Below are 24,580 nucleotides of genomic sequence, written 5' to 3'. Positions count from 1 at the left end.
GGTGGAGCTTGCAGTGAGCTGAGATTGCACCACTGCACTGGAGCCTGGTTGACAGAGCGAGACTCCTTCTCAAAAACAAAGGAAAAACACAGGAAATCAAAATGATCAATAACAAATGGGTACCCCCAAAAGTCAAAAGTTACACAAATATCAAAACTGGAAAGACTGTTCTCTGGTCAGGAATTGAACCCAGGCAACAGCTATGAAAGCCAGGAATTTTAACTACTAGGCTGCAGGGAGTGGCCTCTATTATCATTCTTGCAGGGATCTAAAGCAGGCAGTTGTACAAGTATTTTAGCTTTGTTTTACGTCCAATTTTTGCTTTTTATAGGGAGAATTTCTAAGGCTAGCCACGATATTGTTAAATGTCTTTCTTTTAATTTGGTCTTCCAATCAATTGTTTAGAATAAGAGATCTCTTTTTTTTTTTTAATTTAGGAGTTTAATTTAAAGCATCCATCTTTCAGATGTTGACAATTAGAACTTCCCATGGTGTATTTATAGCACCTCAATAGCAACTCAATTCAATGGCCACTTCAGAGAAGAAGCAATTCCAAAGACTCCCTCCAGAAAATTCACTCCTAGGAATAGGCTAAGATAGCAAAAGATTCTTGTTGCCACTGACAGTTAGTGTTTGCCTTCAGTAACCCACAAATTTATGGGGTGCCACCAGTCACAGACCTGTTAATCTGTGATACTAGGCAGGCCCTCTTGGGACTGGACTTTTCCAGCACTACGCAGGCAACAAGGGTTGAGATAACAAAAGTTCCTTATGGACAGGACTTCTTTTTTTTATTATTATTATTATACTTGAAGTTTTAGGGTACATGTGCACAACGTGCAGGTCTGTTACATATGTATACCTGTGCCATGTTGGTGTGCTGCACCCATTAACTCGTCATTTAACATTAGGTATATCTCCTAATGCTATCCCTCCCCCTCCCCCCATCCCACAACAGGACTTCTTATTAAGACAAACTTTCCTGAGAGCTTGACATATTCTGAACAAAAGTTTCAGGTTGCTAGCCATTTTCAGACTGACCACCTGACATGACCTGAAAATCATGCCCACCAGGTGGCAGAGACCGACAGAGTGCTCCTGCTTGGTCATAGGTCACACTCTCAGATAAATCAAACAAGATAAGAGGAAACTTTATCCAGTACCTCTTGTTACAAACAACATAGAAAGACAAAGGAAAAGACTATTTCTGGGAGGAAAGGGGTCATATAACATGAATATTCATACCACAAAGAATCCAAAAGTACACCACAGTTGCTACAGCAAGACTAGTCACACACAAATCTTTTGGTCCTATTAATCAAAATTTTGCAAAGAAACAGTGATTTTTACCATCCACTCAACTGGATTGCACAGAGAAAGAGGCTGGAAGCCTGGATGGCTAGAAATTCTTACCCTTTTGCAGCTAATCAGGTTCCCGGATTCCCTTAACTGAGGCTTCCAGAAGGGTGGGACTTTGATCATCTTGTTTGTGACGGCAAACTATAGAAACTATAGGAACTAAGGAGAATCTTCCCCTTGGCTCTCTGAAGTTTTGCTGAAAAATCTACTCATAAAAGGCAGATTAGTTGGAGAAAAGGCACGCAAATATATTTAAAGTGTATACATGGGAGCCTTCAGAATGAAGACCCAATGATACAGGGAAACTGACTTTTTTTTTTTTTTTAAAGACAGAGTCTTGCTCTGTTGCCCAGGCTGTGCTGGAGTGCAGTGGCACGATCTTGGCTCACTGCAACCTCCACTGCCCGGGTTCAAGCAACTCTCCTGCCTCAGCCTCCTGAGGAGCTGGGATTACAGGCATGCACCCACCACGCCTGGCTAATTTTTTGTATTTTTAGTAGAGACGGGGTTTCACCAGGTAAACCAAGCTGGTTTTGAACTCCTGACCTCAAGTGATCTGCCTGCCTCAGCCTCCCAAAGTGCTAGGATTACAGGTGTGAGCCACTGCACCCAGCCGGAAATTGACATTTTTTATGCTTAGGTTTAACAAAGCATGGACAGCCCTTAGAACTGTGATTAGACAAAAAAGGTACAATCTAATGCTATTAGACTGAGTGAGGAAACCCAGCAAGGGCCTGTCTGTCTAGATTCTTCTTGGCCTCCCTGGACATGCATTTCTTCCTTCAAAGTATGGGGCAGGACCCTCTCTGGAATGGGGGTATTAGGACCTACAGTCAAATAAGGTAAGTCAGACTATTTCTTAACAGCCATTTTTTTACACAGAAAGGTGGAGGGGAAGTTAGAGTAGTGTTTTAAGGTTTTATGGCTGGCTGTAGGGGGAGGAGATTCTGGTTTCTATGACCGGCTGTGGGGAAGAGGGATTCTAGTTTCTATATAGCCTTAAGGGAAAATGGGACTGAGATACAGGAGGGCAGGAGAAGATCAGAGAATAACTTTTGCTTCTGAGACTTTCATTGCGGGGTATTGTTTTCTGAGCCCCAACACTAGCAAGTTGTAATGCTACAGATATAGATACAATGGTCTTCTCTCTTAAGATGTCACGTTTTTTATTTCTTTTTAACTACATCACAAAGATGATCAAATGCTACTGACCCTAATCCTAAATCTTAAGAGGATTGGATGAAGAGAGCATCTGACAGGCTGGGGAGATATCTTCAGTTTTAAAGCCTTCTGTTGATTCTCTCTCAATGTACACAATGTGCATAAGACCAAGGAAGGGAATATGTTAGAGTTCATTCTTGAATCTGTAGGCCCTTGTCAACTGGCTTGAGATGCTTGGCTTTTGGTGTGTTCCTTGGTTGGACTCACACTCACATGTGTAGACCACAAAGTACCAATGCCCATAGTGCACATTGCCGTCAGCAGAATAATCTTTCTACAGCACATCTCAATACATGTGTTTCAGTGGTTCTCCTGCTGTCTACCCAACATAATACAACCCCCTCACCTAGAAGTCATGAACTCTCCTTTAGAACTTTTTTTCCACTACTCCATTTTGCATGAAATTTTAGGCCTTATGTGTTCTGCCCTCCCTAACAATTATTTGTTTGCCCTCTTCTTGCATTTTGTGGTCCTTGCAACTACATTATTTTTCTTGAAGCCTCAAATACTACTTCGGGTGGAAGGCTGTCATTTGCCCGGACACAGAAGCAATTTCTCCCTCTTCTGAACATCCATGGCTTTCCGTCTGTGTTGATCTTGCTGCATATCTTTTCAATCTGCTACTAATACATATATCTCATCTTCCTAAATCATAAGATTTTTGGCATAGACTTTAATCTGACGGGTTTTGCATTGCTAACAGCAAGCACCACAGCCATGCTAGTGGTGAGCTGAATAATGGCCCCCAAATATGTCCATGTCCTAATCCCCTGTGAATATTGCCTTATATTACATGACAACAGGGTTTTTGCAGGTGTGACCAAACTGAGGGTCTTGAGATGAGATTATCCTAGATTATCTGAATGGATCTGATGTAATCACACAGTCCTTATAAGAGGGAGCCAGGAGGAATTGGGGTGAGAGGAGAAGGCAATGTGACAATGGAAGCAGAGAATGAAATCACATGCTTTGAAAATGGAGGAAGTGGCCACAAGCCAAGGAATGGAGAGGGCCACTGGAAACAGAAAAAGGCAAGGAAATAGATTCTCTCTATTTCCTCCAGAAGGAACCTATCCTGTGGACACTTTCACCTTAGCCCAGTTAAACTGAATTTGAACTTCTGACCTCCAGAGTGTAAGAAAATTAGTTCTGTGTTGTCTTAAACTACTGAGTTTGTGGTAATTTGTTACAGCAACAATAGGCAACTAATACAGTGGGAAAATGTTTGTTGACTTAAAAAAAGAAATAAATGACTATGAATAAGTCAATACATGAATGAATATATTCAAAAGGTTTTGCTTTATAATGTTGCCTTGCTTCCTATGTCTAATCACTATGGGAAGTCTTGCCATAGAGAAAGGCATTTTTTAAAATGTCCCTGAATGTTTTTTTGGAGGTCCAGTCAAAGTGCCAGTGGTTCAGCTGGGGCTCCGGATCAGTAGGGCATCAACCTCCTTACTCCTATGGACTCCCCCATTGTCCTAGAGAGCACAAGACCTAAGGGAATAGGAGGGGAGACAGGACTCCGTGGGGATGGAGGATCTGAGAGCCTAGGGCACAGGTTGTGTCTAAGGCAGGAGGGGGAAGTTCTTGACTAGATCAAGAGCTGCCCAGTGCCATACCCTGACTTGAACCAAGTAGCTGGGTAGTGAGGCACGCCCAGCTAATTTTTGTATTTTTAGTAGAGATGGGGTTTTGCCATGTTGACCAGGCTGGTCTCAAACTCCTGGCCTCAAGTGATCTGCCCGCCTCCGCTTCCCAAAGTGCTCGGATTACAGGCATGAGCCACCATGTCCAGCCCTCCTATTTCTTTCTAAGGACAAATTCTTATCATTTTCAGGGACAAAAGTTTGGAATAAAATTATTTTTTGTTCAGTGTATTTCTTACTTTTCAGTGACTGACTGATAAGCCCTCTTTTAACTTTAATTAGAAACCAAACTGAAGAAAATACTTGGCTTGACATACCATAGTGATTTAAAAGGGCTTTTCAACTCCAGTACCAAAAAACATGAAACAGTAATTCAAAGGGCTGTTAACATGGAGCCCCCACCACCTCTTGTGCATAGGGAAGGGCTAAATTAACCAAAATGATAACTGTGCTACAAATTAATTACTATTTAAGGTTACTTCTACTAAACTTGACCATAAAACTCTTCATATTCCCTAAACTACAATCTTAACTATTGTCTTTTTGCAAAAAATAAGCCATCTCTTTTATAAAAGCTCATATACACACATACACACTCACACACACACACGTATGTGCACACACACACAATAAGCACATCTCTTCATGGACTATTAACGTAGAGCTGATCATTTCCCTCATTTTCCCAAATAGCATATATCGTTCACACAGAGCGAGAGCATAATTTGAACAAATCGAATGAGATTTTCCTGAGCTTCACATGAATTGAAGTGGGAGATAATAATCCTTTCTATTTTTTTCCTATCCAACAAGATCAGCTCTTAGAAGTCTCCCCAGTGTTTCAGATTTAAATACATGATATTTAATGCAGTTTCTAAATTTTAACTACTTCTAATTCTTCTAACTGTGCAGAAAAGCACACTGAGATTTTGAGATCGGGCAATCATTCTGAAGTCAGGCCCACAAGCATGAGCAAGAGCAGAATGTTGACTGGCCTGCTTAGCAGAATCCCAGCTCCAGGTCTCCAATTTGGAAATGCATCTTTCAGTCAAACTAAAAAACTTACAAAATTAAAATTTCAAGCAAACAAAATGACTTTAATAAAACATCTTATTAAAGTTGTTTTTATACAAATGTATTTAAAGTTATATAAGTTTATTTAAAGTTGTATAAGCATTATTAAAGAGAGGTAGACCGTATAAAGAAAATGTGGTACATATATACCGTGGAATACTATGCAGCCATAAAAAAGAACAACATCATGTCTTTTGCAGAAACATGGATGGAGCTGGGTCATTATCCTTAGCAAACTAAAGCAGGAACAGAAAACCAGATACTAAATGCTCTCACTTATAAGTAGGAGCTAAATAACGAGAACACATGGACACAAAGAGGAAAACAACAGGCACTGAGGACTATCAGAGGATGAAGAGTGGGAGGAGGGAGAGGAGCAGAAAAAGTAACTATTGGGTACCAAGCTTAGCACCTGCGTGATGAAATAATCTGTACAACAGACACCTATGACACGAGTTTACCAATATAAAAAGCTGGTACCCGTGAAACTTAAAAAAAAGAAAAAAAGAGAGAGAAGGAAAAAGAATTATTGGCTACAAGTTCCAAGTAAATCATTCTTTACGTTTAAGTATAATTTTCCACTGTACTGGAATAGTGTTTTACTGACTACTATAATTTATTTTTACCAGCACTAAGAGAAATCAAATGCTTTTAGGAAGAATAAACAAGAACATGTTAAATTAAGCTGCATAAATAATTTTCACACTTTCTACTTGAGTGTCTGTGTGTGTTTTTGTCTTCCATATTATCTGTGAAAGTGCAACCGTTTTATATCCTATGCCTATTCAGATACTGCTCTATGCTTTAAAATTGTAGCTACTGTTTTCTTAACTCAGTAATGTTTGATTCTATGCCTCTTGGATTTCATTACCTCACAGATTTTGCTCAGTTCCTTGACTCCTGTCATTGCCCATAAGTCCGTAACTATTGGCGTATTCATTGGGGAAGTTATGTATGTTTTATCTGTAGTAACGAAATTATGGGAGGTCTGTTCACAGCCTGGTATTTCTTTAGACTGCAGATTTGTCTAGCAATAAAGTTACACATACTCCTTAAGCAAATGGAAATGATCCTGTCTTGATAAGATCACAGGTTCAATGTAGTCACGAGAGCAGAAGAATGCCAATATTCTTAGAACAATGTATTTTACTAGAAGTTTTCAAATTATGTATTTTAAGTAAAAATAAGATGATACTAGGCAGAAGGTTTCAGCTCTGACTAAGCCCAGAGGAAAAATTCCATTATCTCTTATCCTCTCTTGAATCCTTCTACGAGGGACCTCTGACCCAAGAGTTTGGTCAATGCATATGTTGGCAGCCAACTGCACACAGCACCAAATACGAACTTCAAAGAGAAGAAAGCCACATTTGCAAGAAAGCTCATGCACAGACTGTAAATATTTCAGAGCAGATTGTGTCTCTGCAGATTAAGTAAGTTGTGAAAGTCTGAACCTCTGCCAAAATTTTAAGACCTTGACCTTTACATCTCTGAGTTTCTGTCTGTCATTTTACCTTTCTGAGTCTCCTTCTATATTTATAAAATGGAATTCATAATCTTCTCAGCCTACCAAGTGTTAGTGTTCTGGGGATTCAGATAAAATATGCACAAAATTACTTTGAATTACCTAAAACATGACATTTATTCGGTCAACAAATATTTGTTGAACATATACATCCTTCCCGGTGCTGTGTCAGGTGCTGGTGAATATAGCTGTGGTCATGGCAGACTTTACTTCTGCTTTCATAACTATAACATGAAAGTGTTGCTACCACAGTCATGTTATTAGAACGACTACTTTAACATCGACTACTAATATAAAATTTGTAGATGTTTAAATGAAATCATTATTATTTGTGTAACCATTAATATCCTGTGTAATGTTATAATATTTGGGGCATCTTCATAATTGCTAAGTGATTTATTTCATTCCCAGGTGAGTTTGTAGAAAATAATACAATCACTCTCAATTCCATTAGTTTTTACTTTCAGTTTGATTCACATTGCTCATCCCAGTCTGACATAAGTCAGCACCTACAAGAACCAGACAAGGAAAAAATAGAACAAACTTGAAAGAAATCAGCTATCATATCTCTATAAATGTATTCTGCCTCTATTTTTCATTTTCTTTTAGTAAAGTATTTTATAAGAAAAACAATGAAGGGCAGGGAATTAGAATCTACTCAAGCATCTGCTGTATTCTAGACATTTTATGTCCATCGTCTCCTTCACACACCTTGGCACTCCACAATGCAGAGGTTACTATCCCCAATTTGTAGATGGAGGATGAGAGGCATTGAGAGATGAAGTGACTTTTCAGACTCAGTCAGTTGCTCTCTAAAGCCAATTCTCTTTCCACTGTACCTAACAATTTTGTTCTATCAATCTGTTTAACTACAACATATTATTTAATGTGACTCAGTTCGTATGCTATTGATCAGTAGGGAATTGATGTAAATTTTGTTGGTCTTGTCAGCAAACAAGTTACTTTTCCAGTATGACAATGTTGTGACAAGATCAGAAGCCAGCTTTCTCACCATTAAAACAAAGTCTTATCAATATGTGCTGACTTTTATGGAAAGAAACCTGAAATTACGCAGAAATGCCTTCTGCAAGAAGTGGCTAGTATGGTGGCTTCAAGAACAGTGACATTTTCCAGTATGTCCGTTGTTCTAAGACGTTATGTACATCACAATTACCTAGAAAACTTGTTAAAACACAGAAGTCTGGGCTCCCCCTCTAGGCCAACCCCCAATCCCAGAGGGTTTCTGTTTCCATGGGTCTGAAATACCACCTAACGATTTGCATTTCTAACAAATTTCTGCATGAAGCTGCTGGTCTGAGGACCACACTTTGACAACCAGCGCACTACGTTAAGCTATCTGGAGAAGCTGCAAATGCAGATAAAGAAGCTACAAATTTTTCTGTGTCAACAAAAATTGACTGTCGAGGGTGACCTTCGGATCATATTTTCAATGTTTATGAAGCTGGTCTCATTATCAGAAGCAAATGGCTTCAAGAACTTCAGCCTGAGGAAGGAAACATGAGCCCTAGGCATATCAGGCTACAACCATGTTTGGAATGAATCTAGGTGCAAATCTCAGTGGAGAATTAACTGTACCAATATTTTAATTAGGATTACTATTGTTTTGTTACTTCTCTGATTACAAGGTTCTATAGGTTTTGAATGATCCACTGTAACCCTGTTTCTTTTCCATAAGTCGTGTAGTTTTTAGCATGTAATTATGCAGACCATAAGGTTTTTCAGGAATACTAATATGGCATTAGATTAGAAATGCTATATTAAAAATTCTTATTAAATCTAGTGATAGTAACCAAAAAATAGAAGATTCAGAAGAACTAGCAAATGTGGAGAGAATGGATGAAATGGAAGCAGTGTGAACCTAGTGAATACTTGCCAAGCTGTATCTCCCCTGAATTTGTCAAAACATCATCTCCAGCACCTGAGCTAGATCAGCCCTCAGTGCTAACATTGATGTGATTAAAAAGAGTCTGAACTGGAAGCAGAATTCCTTCAGGTATTTTGTTAATAAAATAAAGCCCTCCATCTCTCCTCAAATTAAACAAGCCTGCTCTCCTGGATCATGTTTTGAACATAGTTCATTTTACGAAAGGCTTCCCTTTGGGGCCCTTTGTTTTAATTCTGGTTGTGCCAATCAGCCCATGTTCTGTTCATGAGGGACACCTGTTCATTCTCCGTGAAAACAAATTTGTTGGATGCACCCTGGGAGGCTACAAGGAGAGAAGTGAGAAAGTGCAGAGCAGGTACAAAGAGAAGTAAGAGGCTGGGTGCGGTGGCTCATACCTGTAATCCCAGCACTTTGGGAGGCTGAGGCGGGCTGGATCACAAGGTCAGGAGATCGAGACCATCCTGGCTAATACGGTGAAACCCCGTCTCTACTAAAAAATACAAAAAATTAGCTGGGCGTGGTGGCGGGCACCTGTAGTGCCAGCTACTCGAGAGGCTGAGGCAGGAGAATGGCATGAACCCGGGAGGCTGAGCTTGCAGTGAGCCGAGGTCGCGCCACTGCACTCCAGCCTGGGCGACAGAGCGAGACTCCATCTAGGGGAGAAAAAAAAAAGGGAAGTAAGAGCTTGCAGGAGAGGGTAACTGAAGCCCCTGAGATTTGGGGGTCTTGTCCCCTGCGTCCTGCCAAAAGTCTTGCCATGCACCTCCTTTGCCAAATAAATGAAGAGCCAAAATGCCACCCACTAAAATTAACATGAAAGGGGATAAAAGATGTGATGTTTGCTCCTAACCTGTGTAGATTGAAACAAGGTTCCCTGTGTTCTCTAGCCTCATGCCGTGGGTTGGTGAGGGGTGGGATGGGAGGGCGAAGTTTACAGGAAATCATCCCCGGTGTGTCAATAGTGCTTCAGTAGCTGGTATTGTCACCTTAATTTAGCTAGATAGAGAGTTTATCCCTGGACCCCAGTGTAAGAGAATACTAATGTTTTAATCCCATATAAGCTTCTATTGACTGGTTTGGCTGAATTAGACAATATGGAAATTGAGTGAAAACTTGCTGAAAATGTGTTTCTCAAATGAGCCTGAGTAGGTAAATTAAAGGCAGAAATCTCCTGGTGAGCCAGTGTCTGCAAAGCCTTCAGGGGAAAACAACTTACTAGTTAAATAACAAAATCAGGATCTTAAATGATGTAGCAAGGCGTTCCCCGCAACCCTTTTAAACAATGGCCTTTATTAAAAAGACCACAGTTCTGTGCTGATGGGGAGGTTACTGTAGGTTTGGAGAAAAGGACTAGATGGTGTTCTGAGTTAATTAAAATTTTCACTTTGGGTAAATATTCCAGTTCCTGTGGTGATGACAGCCAACAGTTCATGAGCTGAATGTAACTGTTTGACAAGTATCTGAATGAACAGCTTACCTTGAGAAACCCAATGTCATGCGGTAAGTTACAAATGCAGTAAGTTCTCCATCTGCTGCAGTCTTAATCAAATCTCCCTGAGTAAAGGCATTTTTCAAGCAAGTAGAATGCAAGACAGTGTCCCTGCATACTAAACCTGTGTGGCATGTAATTTAGAATCTTTCTTTTGGGAAACAGTTTATATCTTGATAGGCACTGAAGTTATTAGATAGACATGCAGTTACCAGGGTATATGTAGAAGTAGCTATTAAACATCAGTGTGCATTAGAATCATTTGGAGGGTTTATGAAACCCTAGATTGCTAGGCCCCACCCCCAAGAGTTTCTGATTCAGCTGACCAAGGTTGAGGTTTGCATTTCTAACATTTGTATTTCTGTTAGAACATTCCAGGTGATGTTGGAGCTCCTGATTCAGAGACCACACTTTGAGAACCATAGAAAAGATATTGGTGATAGAGTAGTAAGAGCTTCCACTAGGAATTGTGGCACCAAGAATCTCTTCTAATTAATCATCAGTATGACCAAGGTCAAGCCACTTGGTTTTATTGAGGTTGACTTGATGGCTTCCTACAACTCCACGTTGGAATTATTAGGTGAAATTACTGATGAGTAGAGAATTCTGCTAAGATTGTTAATTGACCATAGTTTGTCAATTAGCCTTGAAACTGTTACCTGATAGTGAATATTTTCCAACTTGAAGAAAATGCTTGAAGAAAAAAAGACACCTAAGCTGCCATTATCAATCAGTTATTACATAATCAAAGAGCATTCAACTTCCGAATCAATAGACTGTGCTTTGGAAATGTTCTTTGATTGTCCAATTAGGGCCAACTCCTGGGCCATGCTCCATCACTCAAACCCTCCCAGATTCTCGGATGCCTACATAGTTTGTCTATGATCTTTTCATCTGATTTAGCCTGAGCTGCTTTGATTCAAGACTATTTGGCCTAGGGATTTTAAGGAACTGGGAAAGCTCATTGATTATTTTCTTTTAGATTAAGCTACATATGTTAAAAGTCACTAAGCAATCATAAGGGCTGAAAAATCTCATTTGCCACAGTGAAGGAAAACAGCAACATTTGGATCTTGTGTTTCAGGCCAGGAATAGAAAAGCAGCATGCAACTGGGTCAACTCCAGAGACCACTATTTGCTGTGTTGTTATATTAATCACTTAAATATGCTTCCAAATGTAAGTCAAGTCCTCTTCCTGGCCATGTTTGAGTAATGTTATCATAGGTTAGTGACTGACATAAGATACTTGAATGTTGTTTTATTCAGCATTGTTAAGCATTGGTTCATGGTGCAGCAACATAAAAACAGAATAATTTTAAAGTCATTCTCAAACTTCTTATCTATAAGCATCATTTAATATTACTAATCATAACATGTATCTCATGGAATATCCTACCCTTGCCTCAGACTGTAAGTCCCACAACTAATGACTGGTCTTACCTGGCGAATAAAGACACACCTGGAGAATAAAAGTTTCCATATATGGAGCCACCTGGGCATCCTTCTAGAAGACCAATTTGGAGCATCATTTATCTTTTTCATTTTCAATTGATCATGGACAAAGAGGAGAATGGCCACCAGCTTCCTTTACAAATGCTAATATTAGAGAATTATTTGAAAGTGCATACCGGGCCATTTCTGTGCTAACTTTTCCCCCATTTCATCTTTGGATATTATTTTCTGAACAGATAAATACTTATTTAAATTTTGTTACAAAGCCAAAATTTTTTAGAAAAAAAACCATTAAACTTGCAGATAAGAAATATATTTTTTCTATATTTATAAATTAAAATTCCAATCCTATGTAAAAGTTCTCTGTTATTTCTGCAAAATTATTTTATCTCACATTTGAAAAACAATAAATATTATATAATGTGCTGCATTTAGAAGATGATGACATGAGCAAAGTGTAACAAACTAGAACACATTTATGAGGACTATCAAACCAGAAGCCAAATACACCTTTCCCTTGAATTATCTTTCTGCTCAGAAAGGAAACCATTAGGCTAATATTAAGAATATAGATTTTCAATAAAATAGAACCAAATATCTTTCCATTTTAAATAACAAATTCTGTGTAAGATGATGATTGCTTATAACAGTAACACGAAGAAATTCTCTCTCACCTAATGGTCTTGATATATTTTATAATTTTAATGATTTCCTTGAACATTAAGAAAAATTGATTTCTGAGGGCTATAGTGACATTGCATAACTATCCTTTTAAATGTTATGTAACTCAAGAAAAAAGAAATGATATTAGCTTCCATTTGGACAGTACCTGACAGGTTCTCATAAACAGCTTTGTTGAGATATAATTTACTCAAAGTGTGCAATTCAACTGTTTTTGGTATATTTGCAGATATATGCAACCACCATCACAGTTAATTTTAGAACATTTTTATCACCTCAGAAAGAAACTCCATACATTTTAGCTATCACCCCTCTACCTCCATCCCAACTTCCTCAGCTCTAATCAACAACTAATCTATGTCTATAGATTTTCCTATTTCGAACTTTCATATGAACAGAATTATATCACATGTGATCTTTTGTGACTGACTCTTTCACTTAATATGTTTTCAAAGTTCATCCACATTTTAGAATGTATCAGTATGATTCTCTTTTATAGCCAAATAATATTCCATTGTTTGAGTATACCACATTTCGTTTACCCGTTTGTCTGTGGATTAACGTTTGGGATCGGGTACACTAATGTTTACAGCATCATTATCTATAATATCTAAGTGTTTATGTGGAAATGTTTTCATTTCTCTTGGGTGTATCCCCAAGGATGGAAATGCTGGATCATATGGTAATTCTATGTTTAATTGTTTGAGGAATTCCAGACTGTTTTCCAAAATGGCTACACCATTTTACATTCCTACCAGCAGTGAATGCATGTTTTGATTTCTTCACATTCTCACCAAACTTTTTTATGTCTTTTTTATTCTAGGCATCCTGATGTGTGTGAAACAGTATCTCGTTGTGGTTTTAATTTGCACTTCTGTCCTGGCTAATAATGTCAAGTATCTTTTCACATGCTTATTGGTCATTTGTATTATCTTTCTTGGAGAAATGCATGTTCTGATCTTCTGCCCATTTTTAAATTGGGTTATTTGTCTTTTTATTGAGTTGTAAGAGTTCTTTATATATTCTAGATACAAGTCCCTTATTAGATATATGACAAATATTTTATTCCACTCTGTAAATATTTCACTTTCTTGATGGTGTCTGCTGAAGCACAAGAGTTTTTAATTTTAATAAAATTCAATTTATTTTTTCTTTCACTGCACATGCTTTTGGTGTCATAGCTAAGAATCCTTTGCCAAATCTGAGGTCATAAAGATTTATGCCTATAATTTTTCTATACTTTTTTAGTTTTAGCTCTTATCTTTAGGGCTCTGATCCATTTTGAGTTGATTTTTGCATATAGTATGAGGTAAAGTGCTAATCCTATTCTTTTGCCTGTGGCTCTCCATTTGTCCAGCATCATTTATTGAGAAGTCTATTCTTTACTCATTGAATGTTCTTGGTACCCTTGTCAAAAAATCAGGTGGAGCTGAGCGCAGTGGATCATGCATGTAATTCCAGAACTTTGGGAGGCTGAGGTGGACGAATCACTTGAGCTCAGGAGTTTGAGACCAGCCTGGGCAACGTGGTGAAACCCCATCTCTACAAAAATACACCCAGGCAGGGGTGGTACATGCCTGTAGTCCCAGCTATGTGGAGGGTTGAGTCAGGAGGGTCACTTGAGCCAGGAAGTTGAGGCTGCAGTGAGCTGCGTTTGTGCCACTCCACTCCACCCTGTCTCACTGGCCATACAGGTATGGGTTTATTTATTGGTATTCCCTCAATTTTATTTCACTGACTTATATGTCTGTCCTTGTGCCAGAACCACTGTCGTGATTACTATTGCTTTATGGTGAGTTTTTAAATTGGGAAGTTAAAGTCCTCCTACTTTGTCCTTTTTCAGAATTGTTTTGGATATTATGGGTCTGTTGCAATTCCATATGAATGTTACAATCATCTTGTCAGTTTCTACAGAGAAGTCAGCTGAAATTCTAATAGAAATTTTGTTGAATCTGTAGATCAGTTTAGGGAGTATTGCCATCTTAACAATGTTAAGTCTTCTGATCCATGAGAGTGGAATATTTTTCCATCTATTTAGACCTTTAACTTCTTTAAATTACATTTTGTAGTTTTCACACCATAGGTTTTACACTTCTTCTGTTAAATTTATTACTATGTATTCTTTTTGATGCTATTGTGAAAAAAATTGCTTTTTTAATTTAATTTTCAGATTGCTCATTGTAAGTCTACAGAACTACAGTTGATTTTTTTGTGTATTGTTCTTATATCTATAACCTTGCTGAACTCATTTATTGGCTCTAATCACTTTTTAGCAGATTTCTTACAATTTTTTATATATACGATTATGTTATCTGAGAATAGAGATAATTTTACTTCTTCCTTTCCAATTGGATTGATCTTTTATTTCTTTTTCTTGCCTAATTTGACTGGCTAAAACCTCTAATAAAATGTAAAATAGAAGTAATGAGAATGAACATTCTTTTCTTATTACTGATTTCAGGAGGAAAAGCATCCATTCTTTCACTGTTCAGTATGACACTAGCTGTGAATTTTTTGTAGACGGACTTTATCAAGTTGATAATATTTTCTTCTTTTTTTAGTGTTCCTATTATTAAAGGATGTTGGATTTTGTGAAATGCATTTTCTGTGTTTTTTTGAGATGATAAAGTGAGTTTTTAAAAAATTATATTGTGATAATGTATTACATTAATTGATTTTTGAATTTTGAACCAACCTTACATTCCTGGGATAAATCCCATTTGGTCACAGTCATGGTTCTTTTTATAATCATGTGGTCAGTTTGTTTGTGTTTTGTTGAGTATTTTTGCATCCATATTTATAACATATATTGGTCTATTTTTTTAGTGATGTATTTATCTGGTTTGTATATCAGGATAATACTGGCCTCATAAAATGAGTTATGAAGTGATGTGGTTTGACTCTGTGTCCCCATCCAAATCTCATGTTGGATTGTAATTCCCAATGTTGGAGGAGGGACCTGGTGGGAGGTGATTGGATCATGGGGCAGATTTCCCTCATGCTGTTCTTGTGACAATCAGTGAGTTCCCATGAGATCTGATGTTTTAAAAGTATGTGGCACTTCCCCCTTTACTCTTTCTCTCTCTCTCTCTCCTGCTGCCATGTGAAGAAGGTACTTGCTTCCCCTTCACTTTCTGCCATAATTATAAGTTTCCTGAGGTCTCCTAGTCATGCTCCTGTTAGACCTGAGGAACTATGAGTCAATTAAACCTCTTTTCTTCACAAATTACCCACTCTTGGGTAGTTCTTTATAGCAGTGTGAGAATGCACTAATACAGAAAACTGATACTAGAAGTAGGGTATTTCTATAAAGATACCCATAAATGTGGAAGCAACTTCGGAACTGTGTAATGGGCAGAGGATGGATCAGTTTGGAGGACTCAGAGGAAGATAGGAAGATGTGGGAAAGTTTGGAACTTCATAGAGACTTGTTGGATGGTTATAATGAAAATACTGAGAGTGATATGGACAATGAAGTCCAGGATGAGGTGGTCTCAGATGGAAGGGAGGAACTTATTGGGAACTAGAGCAAAGATCACTCTTATTATACTTTAGCAAAAAGACAAGGCATTGTGCCCCTGCTCTAGGGATCTGTAGATCTTTGAACTTAAGAGAGATGATTTAGGGTATCTGGCAGAAGAAATTTCTAAGCAGCAAAGCATTCAAGATGTGGCCCAGCTGCTCCTAAAAGCCTACACTCATTTGCATAAGCAAAGAGACCTTATATTTAAAAGGGAAGCAGAGTGTAAAAGTTGGAGAATTTGCAGCCTGACCATGTGGTAGAAAATAAAAACTCATTTTTCAAGCTGGCTGCAGAAATTTGCATAAGTAAGGCAGAGCTGAATGTTAATAGCCAAGACAATGGGGAAAATATCCCTAGGACATTTCAGAGGTCTTCACAGCAATCCCTCCCATCATAGGTCCAGAGGCCTAGGAGGGAAAAATGGTTTCATGGGTCAAGCTCAGGGCCCAGCTGCACTGTGCAGCCTCAGGACATGGCACCTTGTGTCCCAGTTGCTCCAGCTCCAGCCATGGCTAAAAGCTGCCAAGGTACAGTTCAGGCCATAGATTCAGAGAGTGAAAGCCCTGCCAAGCCATGGCAGCTTCCACATGGTGTTGGGCCTATACAGAAGGTAAGAATTGAGATTTGGGGGCCTCTGCCTAGATTTCAGATTCCAGAAAATGCATGGAAATGCTTGAATGTCCAGGCAGAAATTTGCTGCAAAAGTGGAGCCCTCATGGAGGACCTCTACTAGGGTAGTGCAAACGGGAAATGTGGGGTTGGAGCCCCCACACAAAATCCCCACTGAGACATTGCCTAGTGGAGCTATGAGAAGACAGCCACCATACTCCAGATCCTAGAATGGTAGATCCACCAACAGCTTCCATTGAGCTGCAGACACTCAGTGCTAGCCTGTGAAAGCAGCCAAGGGGGCTGTACACTGCAGGAGCAGAACTGCCCAAGGCTTTGGGAACCCACTCGTTGCATCAGCATGCCCTGGATGTGAGACATGGAGTCAAAGGAAATTATTTTGGAGCTTTAAGATTTAATGACTGTCTTGCAGGGTTTCAGACTTGCATGGGGCCTGTAGTCCCTTTGTTTTGGCCAATTTCTCCCATTTGGAACAGGAGCATTTATCCAATACCTGTACCCTCATTGTATCTTGGAAGTAACTGACATGATTTTTATTCTATGGGCTCATAGGCAGAAGGAACTTGCCTTGTCTCAGATCACACTTTGGACTTGGACTTTTGATTTAATGCTGAAATGAATTAAGACTTTGGGGGACAATTGGGAAGGCATGATTATGTTTTCAAACATGAGAACATGAAATTTGGGGGTGGCCAGGGGTGTAATGGTATGGTTTGGCTCTGTGTTCCCACCCAAATCTCATGTTGAATTGTAATTCCCAATGTTGTGAGAGGGACCTGGTGGGAGGTGATTGGATCATGGGGATGGATTTCCCCCATGCTGTTCTCATGATAGTGAGTGAGTTCTCACAAGATCTGGCAGTTTAAAAGTGTATGGAAGTTTTCTCCTTTCCCTTTCTCCCTCTCTTTCTCCTGCCTCCATGTGAAGAAGATGCACACTTCTCCTACTTCTGAGGCCTCCCGGTCATGTTTCCTGTTAAGCCTGTGGAACTGTGAGTTAACTAAACCTCTTTTCTTCATAAATTACCCAGTCTCAGGTAGTTCTTCGTAGCAGTGTGAGAACAAATTAATACAAGAAGTATTTAAACCTTTTCTGGCTTTTTTGGAAGAGTTTATGAAAAGTTGATATTAAGGGTTCCTAAAATGTTTTGCAAACTTCACCCATGAAGGCTTCTGGACCTGGGCTTTCCTTTGTGGGTAGTTTATGGGTCAGTAATTCAATCTCTTCATTTGTTAAAAATCTATTCAGATTGTCTATTTCTGCTGAAATCAGTCACAGCAATTTGTGTCTTTCTAGGAATGTATCTTTCATTTAAGTAATCTGTTGTCATACAACTAGTATTATTTGGATATTTATCTTCTCCAAATCTCATGTTGAAAGGTGATCCCCATGTTGGAGATGGGGCCTACTGAGATGTGTTTGTGTCATGGAAGTGGGTCCCTCATGGATGTCTTGGTGCTCTTCTGTAATAATCTTTATTAGAACTCATTTCTATTCATGTGAGAGCTGGTTGTTCAAAAGATCATAGCACTTTCTCCCTCCTTCCTCCTGTCTTGCCATGTCACATGCTGTTGAGTATCCTTCCACTTCCATCATAACTGGAGCTCTCTGAAGCCCTTACTGGAAGCAGATGCTGACGCCATGCTTCTTATACAATCTGCAGAACTGTGAGCCAAATAAACCTCTTTTTTAAAATAAATTAGCCTGAGATATTTCTTTATAGCAACATGAAATGGACTAATACAACAAATATTCATAGTATTTATTTATGAACCTTTGTATTTCCATAAGGTCAAAAGAAATATCTCTTTTTTAGTTCTAATTTTAGTAACTTGAGTCTTGTTTTTTGGTCAATCTAGCTACAGTTTTGTGATTTTTTGATATTTTTAACCAGTTTTTGGTTTCATTGAATTCCTCTGTATTTCCATTATCTATATCATTAATTTTCAACTTAATCTTTATAATGCTCTGCCTTTCTGCTTGCTTTATATTTAGTTTGCTCTTCTTTTTTTCACTGTTTTAGGGAAAAGTTTAGATTATAAAATTTGAGATCTTTCTCACTATAATATAGAAATTTAAAACTATAAATTTCCCCTAAGCATTGTTTTAGCTGCATCCCAAAAGTTTGGGTATGTCGTGTTTTCATTTTAATTCATCTCAAAATATTTTCTGATTTCTCTTTTGATATCTTCCTTGATCCATTGGTTATTTAGAAATATGTTGTTTAACATCCATATATTTGGGTGTATCCCAAAATTTCTCTATTATTTCCTAATTGTATTCCATTGTAATTATTTCCTTAGACAATTGTATCTCTGAAAAACTCTATCTTTTGATTTGATTATTTAATCCATTCACATTTTATGTTATTATTAATATAATTGGATTTGTAGCCATCATTTTCCTGTTTGTTTTCTAAATGTCTCAAGTATGTTTGTTCCTTTATTTCTCTTTTAATAATTTCTTCTGCTTAAGTGAATATTTTCTTCAGAAACATTTTAATTTCTTTAGTAATTTTTTTACTTTTTTTAAAGCTATTAAAAATGGTTCCTGTAGGGTTTACCATATACATCTTAACTTATCAGAATCTGCTTCAGAGTTTTACTGGCTTAATTCTAGGGATATATGGAAATCTTAGTCATGTATAGCTCTATTTCTTTTTCCTATTTGTGTGGTTTATTATTTCACATATTACATCCACTATGTTACAAACACAGCAGTACCTTGTTATAATTATTATTTTGCCATCTGAGTGATTTCCTTAGCCCAATACAGCTTTGTTCCTACAAACCTACTTTGTACTGTTATTAGCAACTATATTATACATATGTTTTATTTTTGTGTTATAGGCCCAATATTACTTTATATACACATTATCTTATACAATTGCTTTTCAAATCACTTAAGAGAATAAAGAAGGAAAAGTATGCATTTACATTGTCTTTCATAATTACATAATTACCTTTACCATTGCTCTTTGTTTTGTTATGTGAGTTTGAATTACTGTCGAGGATCACTTGCTTTCAAGCTCAAAAACTCCACTAGTCGTTTTTGTAAAGAGGATCTGCCAGCAATCAATTCTCTCGATTTTTGTTTATTTGAAAATTTTTGTGTATTTTGCTTGTTTAATGATGGTTTTGCTGGATGGATCTAGGATTCTTGGTTGATGGTTTTCTTTCTTTCCTTTTTCTTTTTTTGCATCGAAGTCTCACAATGTCATTCATGCTGGAGTGCAGTGGCACAATCTCAGCTCACTGCAACTTCTGTCTCCCAGGTTCAAGCTATTCTCCTGCCTCAGCCTCCCATGGAGCTGGGATTACAGGCACATGCCACTGCGCCCAGCTAATTTTTTGTATTTTTTAGTAGAGATGGGGTTTCACCATGTTAGCCAGGCTGGTCTTGAACTCCTGACCTCAGGTAATTCACCCACTTTGGTGTCCCAAAGTATTGGGATTACAGGTGTGAGCCACTGTGCCCAGCCAAGTTGATGGTTTTTTCCTTTGAGCACTTTGAATATGTTATCCTACTCTCTTGTGGCCTTCATTGTTTCTAATGAGAAGTCAGCTGCTAATCTCATTGGAACTGTCTTACAAGTGACGATCGGTTTTCCTCCTACCATTTTCAAGATTTTCTCCTTGTTTTGACTTTCAGTATTTTTACTATGTTGTGTCTGTTTGTGAATCTCTTTATGTTTAACCTACTTGAAGTTTGTTGAGCTTCCTAGATGTGTAGTATATTATTTTTAATAGATTTGGGGAGTTTTCAAACTATTTTTTCAAAAAAGTTTGTCTGCTCTTTCCTCATTCTCTGTTCTGCTAGTATTACCATTACACAGATACTGACCTGCTTAATGGTATTTCACATTTTTCTGACTCTCTGTTCTTTTCTTTTTAATTAATTTTTCTTTTAGTTATTGTAATTTTCAATTCCAAAATTTTCATTTTTAAAAATAATTTCTATCTTTTCATTGATATTCTCTATTCGATATAATGTTTTCATCATGCTTTCCTTTCTTTTTTAAAAATTTGTATAAATTTATGGGGTTTATTTATGGGATCTAAGTGTAATTTTGTTAAATGGATAGACTACATACAAGTGAAGTCGGGGCTTTTAGGGTATCCATCTCTCAAATAATATATATTTGTGTCCATTATATAATTTCTCATCATCCACCCCCTCCCACCCCATCACTCATCCAGTCTCAACTGTTTATCACTCCACACTCTCCAACCACATGTACACATTATTTAGCTCCCACTTATAAGTAAGAGCATGTGGTATTTGTCTTTCTGTGACTAATTTCTTTAACTTAAGATAATGGCCTCCACTTTCACCCAAGTTGCTGCGAACGACACAATTGTACTCTTTTGTCTGGCTGAATAGTATTCCATTGTGTATATATACCACATTTTCTTTTTTTTATAGTCACGAGAATTTATTTTCTTATGTTTGCAATGATATGCATACAATATATATAGATTTAAACAAGTATATATAGTAATTACAGAGAAACAAGAAATTAATAACAGTTAAACATGTAACAATCACCCAGAAATAATTATTGTTAATATACTATCATTTCTGTTCCAAGGATTCCCATTTTATTTATTTATTTATTTGTATTATTATTAGCATACTTTAAGTTCTGGGATACATGTGCAGAACATGCAGGTTTGTTACACAGGTATACACGTGCCATGGTGGTTTGCTGCACCCATCAACCCATTATCTACATTAGGTATTTCTCCTAATGCTATCTCTCCCCTAGCCCCCCACCCCAGACAGGCCCCAGTGTGTGATATCCCTTCCCTATGACCATGTGTTCTCATTGTTCAAGTCCCACTTATGAGTAAGAACATGTGGTGTTTGGTTTTCTGTTCCTGTGTTAGTTTGCTGAGAATGATGGTTTCCAGCTTCATCCATGTCCCTCCAAAGGACATTAACTCATCCTTTTTTATGGCTGCATAGTATTCCATGGTGTATAGGTGCCACATTTTCTTTATCCCATCTATTATTGATGAGCATTTGGGTTGGTTTCAAGTCTTTGGTATTGTGAACAGTGCTGCAATAAACATACGTGTGCATGTGCCTTTATAGTGGAATGATTTGTAATCCTTTGGGTATATACCCAGTAATGGTATTGCTGGGTCAAGTGGTATTTCTGGTTCTAGATCCTTGAGGAAGAGCAACACTGTCTTCCACAATGGTTGAACTAATTTACACTCTCACCAACAGTGTAAAAAGCATTCCTATTTCTCCACATCCTCTTCAGCATCTGTTGTTTCCTGACTTTTTAATGATCGCCATTCTAACTGGCATGAGATGGTATCTCATTGTGGTTTTGATTTGCGTTTATCTAATGACCAGTCATGATGAGCTTTTTTTCATATATTTGTTAGCCCCATAAATGTCTTCTTTTGAGAAGTGACTGTTCATATCCTTTGCCTGCTTTTTGATGGGGTTGTTTTTTTTTTTTCCTGTATATACCACATTTTCTTTAACTATTTATCTGTTGATAGACAATTAAGTTGATTATCTTTGCTACTGTGAATAGTGCTGTGATTAACATATGGCTGCAGGTATGTTTCCGATATAATAAATTTTCCTTTGCATAGACACTCAGTAGTGAGATTCCTGGATTGAATGGTAGTCCTATTTTTAGTTCGTTGAGAAACCTTCATACTGTTTCCCATAGAGGTTGTACTAATTTACATTCCCACCAACAGTGTTCCCCTTTCTCTGCATCCCTACCAATGTCTGCTATTTTTTGTCTTTTTAATAATAGTCATTCTGACTAATGTAAGTTGATATCTCCTTATGGTGTTAATTTGCATTTCTCTGATTAGTGGCATTGAGAACTTTTGCATATGCCTGTTGGTCAGTTGTATGTCTTCTTTTGAAAATGTCTATTCACGTCCTTTGCCCATTTTTTAATGGTATTATTTGTTTTATTGTTGTTGAGTTGTTTGAGTTCCTTGTAAATTCTGGATATTAGTCCTCCTTCAGATGCACAGTTTGCAAATATTTTCTCCCATTCTGCAGGTGGTCTTTTCACTCTATTGATTATTTCTTTTGTTGTGCAGACGTGTTTTACTTTAATTAAGTCCCATTTGTCTATTTTCACTTTTGTTGCCTGTGCTTTTGAGGTCTTAGTCATGAATTCTTTTTCTAGACCAATGTCCAAAAGAGTTTTTGTTAGGTTTTCTTCTAGTATTTTTGTAGGCTCAGGTCTTAAATTTAAGTCTTTAATCCTTCTTAAGTTGATTTTTGAATATGGTGCGAGATATGGATCCAGTTTTTTTCTTCATATAGCAATCCAATTTTCCCAGCACGATTTTTGAAAACGGTGTCCTTTCCTCATTGTATGTTTTTGTCAACTTTGTCAAAAATCAGATGGCTGTAAATTTGTGACTTTATTTCTGGATCCTCTATTCTGTTCCATACATCTATGGGTCTATATTTTTTTATCAGTACCTGTAATGCCAGCTACTTGGGGGGCTGAAGTGGGGGGATTATTTGAGATTAGGCGTTCCAGACCAGCCTTCCTAACATAGTGAGACCATATCTCTAAAAAAAGTAATAATAAAATAAAAAGAGATTTCCCACTAATCACTTTCATCGGAATGGTGGGGCAGATTTCTCCCCCTGCCCCACCATTCTGATGAAAGTGATTAGTGGGAAATCTTTTTTAATGAGAGATCCTTTACTTCTTTAATTGTGCTTTCCTTTAGGTCTGTGAACCAAACTCTACAAACTAGCTCTATGAATGGATCTCATCAAATTGTGACTCCTTTAAGGAAATAGTTTCTTTTTTATTTTCATTTTTTATTTCAGTGGTTTTAGGGGTACAAGTAGTTTTTAGTTACATGGATAAATTGTGTAGTGGTGAAGTTAGGGATTTTAGTGCACCCATCACCCAAGTAGTGTACATTGTAACCAACAGGTAGTTTTTCATTCTTTACCCCCCTCCCACCACCCTCCCTAAATAAATAGTTTTTGAAGTCAGTATTTGATATTTCTTCTGCCCTCAGGAAGGCTCTTTCTAGCGGGCTTATTCCTGCTTCTCTCCTGCAAACTAATTGTCTACAGTCTAGGCTGTATTTTCATTAAATCCATGAATTTCCTCTCAATTACCTTTTCCCATAACATCCACTGTTCTTGAGAGCACTGTTAAGTTTAAACTTCTCCACATTCTATTGCAAATTAAGTCCAGGTTTTGGGAGAAAAGATTAAGAGATATCTATTTTAATGCTTGTTTTCCTTTCCAGGTAAAATTATCTGAGCCAAGGTTTTGAAGCTGGGTGTGAGGATAGTGGCAAGCTTCTCTCCTAGTGATATTCTCACTCTAGGAACTTTACATTTTGTGCAGAGGAGTGGAGCAGCCTGAGGTCATATGAGTTTGTAGCTCCTGTGTGGGACCACCACTTCACAAGCCAGGGAAAGGCAATCAGGACCCCAGTGTTCTTAGCACATCATGCCCCAGGTACAGCCTCCATTCCACAAGTGGTGGGGCTGGGCAGAAGAAAAGAGCTCTTGCTACTCATTTCCACTGATCTGGAACATAGCTGCAGTAACAGATAGCTGGGGCAAGATGAGAAACACTGAAGTCCTCCTCCTCCTGGAAATAAAGGCCTCTCTGACTAGAAGCTGGTGGGGCAAGGAAGCCCTGTGGTCTTGGCTACAGCAGTCTGGAGTGGAGTCTCTGCTTTATGGGGGAAGAGTGGAGTAAGTAGTCTTGGTTCACATACCACAGACTTTCAAATTTCTTACTGAATTTTCTTGAATAGATGCTTCTTCACTGTTTGTCCTTAGAATCATTTCCAGAGGATTTAAATATGTTGTTTTTTTGCTTTATAATTTTCACCACTTTTACTGGGTAACAGGTCAGTGGAGCTCCTCATACTGTTATGGCAGAAGTTAATCTCCAGTATGTTACATTTTGTAGTTCTACATATGTTTTTCATATTATTGTTAAGTACTTTAATAACCATGTCATTTAGGTAGCGTTTCTCTCATGCTTCAGTTGATATTTACTGAACAGGAATTCTATGTCAAATACTGTAAGTATAAAAAT

The 24,580-nt window shown here is 37.8% G+C and overlaps 1 long non-coding RNA gene across 3 annotated transcripts in view; it reads left to right on the top strand.

Annotated features, from left to right (window-relative positions):
• LOC129019086 (uncharacterized) overlaps positions 1-24,580 on the top strand; it is a 75,885-nt gene that overhangs the window by 39,657 nt on the left and 11,648 nt on the right. For 2 of the 3 annotated variants that reach the window (XR_008495508.2, XR_008495511.2), the window contains 3 exons: positions 10,134-10,231; positions 11,305-11,397; positions 23,775-24,231. This is a non-coding gene — a long non-coding RNA (uncharacterized LOC129019086). The remainder of the gene's footprint in view (positions 1-10,133; positions 10,232-11,304; positions 11,398-23,774; positions 24,232-24,580) is intronic. The other variant, XR_008495507.2, reaches the window with a different exon arrangement.

This window comes from Pongo pygmaeus, chromosome 17 (genome assembly GCF_028885625.2).
Source record: "Pongo pygmaeus isolate AG05252 chromosome 17, NHGRI_mPonPyg2-v2.0_pri, whole genome shotgun sequence".
NCBI classification, from domain to species: Eukaryota; Metazoa; Chordata; class Mammalia; order Primates; family Hominidae; genus Pongo; species Pongo pygmaeus.
Note: the sequence above shows the minus strand (reverse complement) of the source record. Positions and strands in the feature narration are given on the sequence as shown.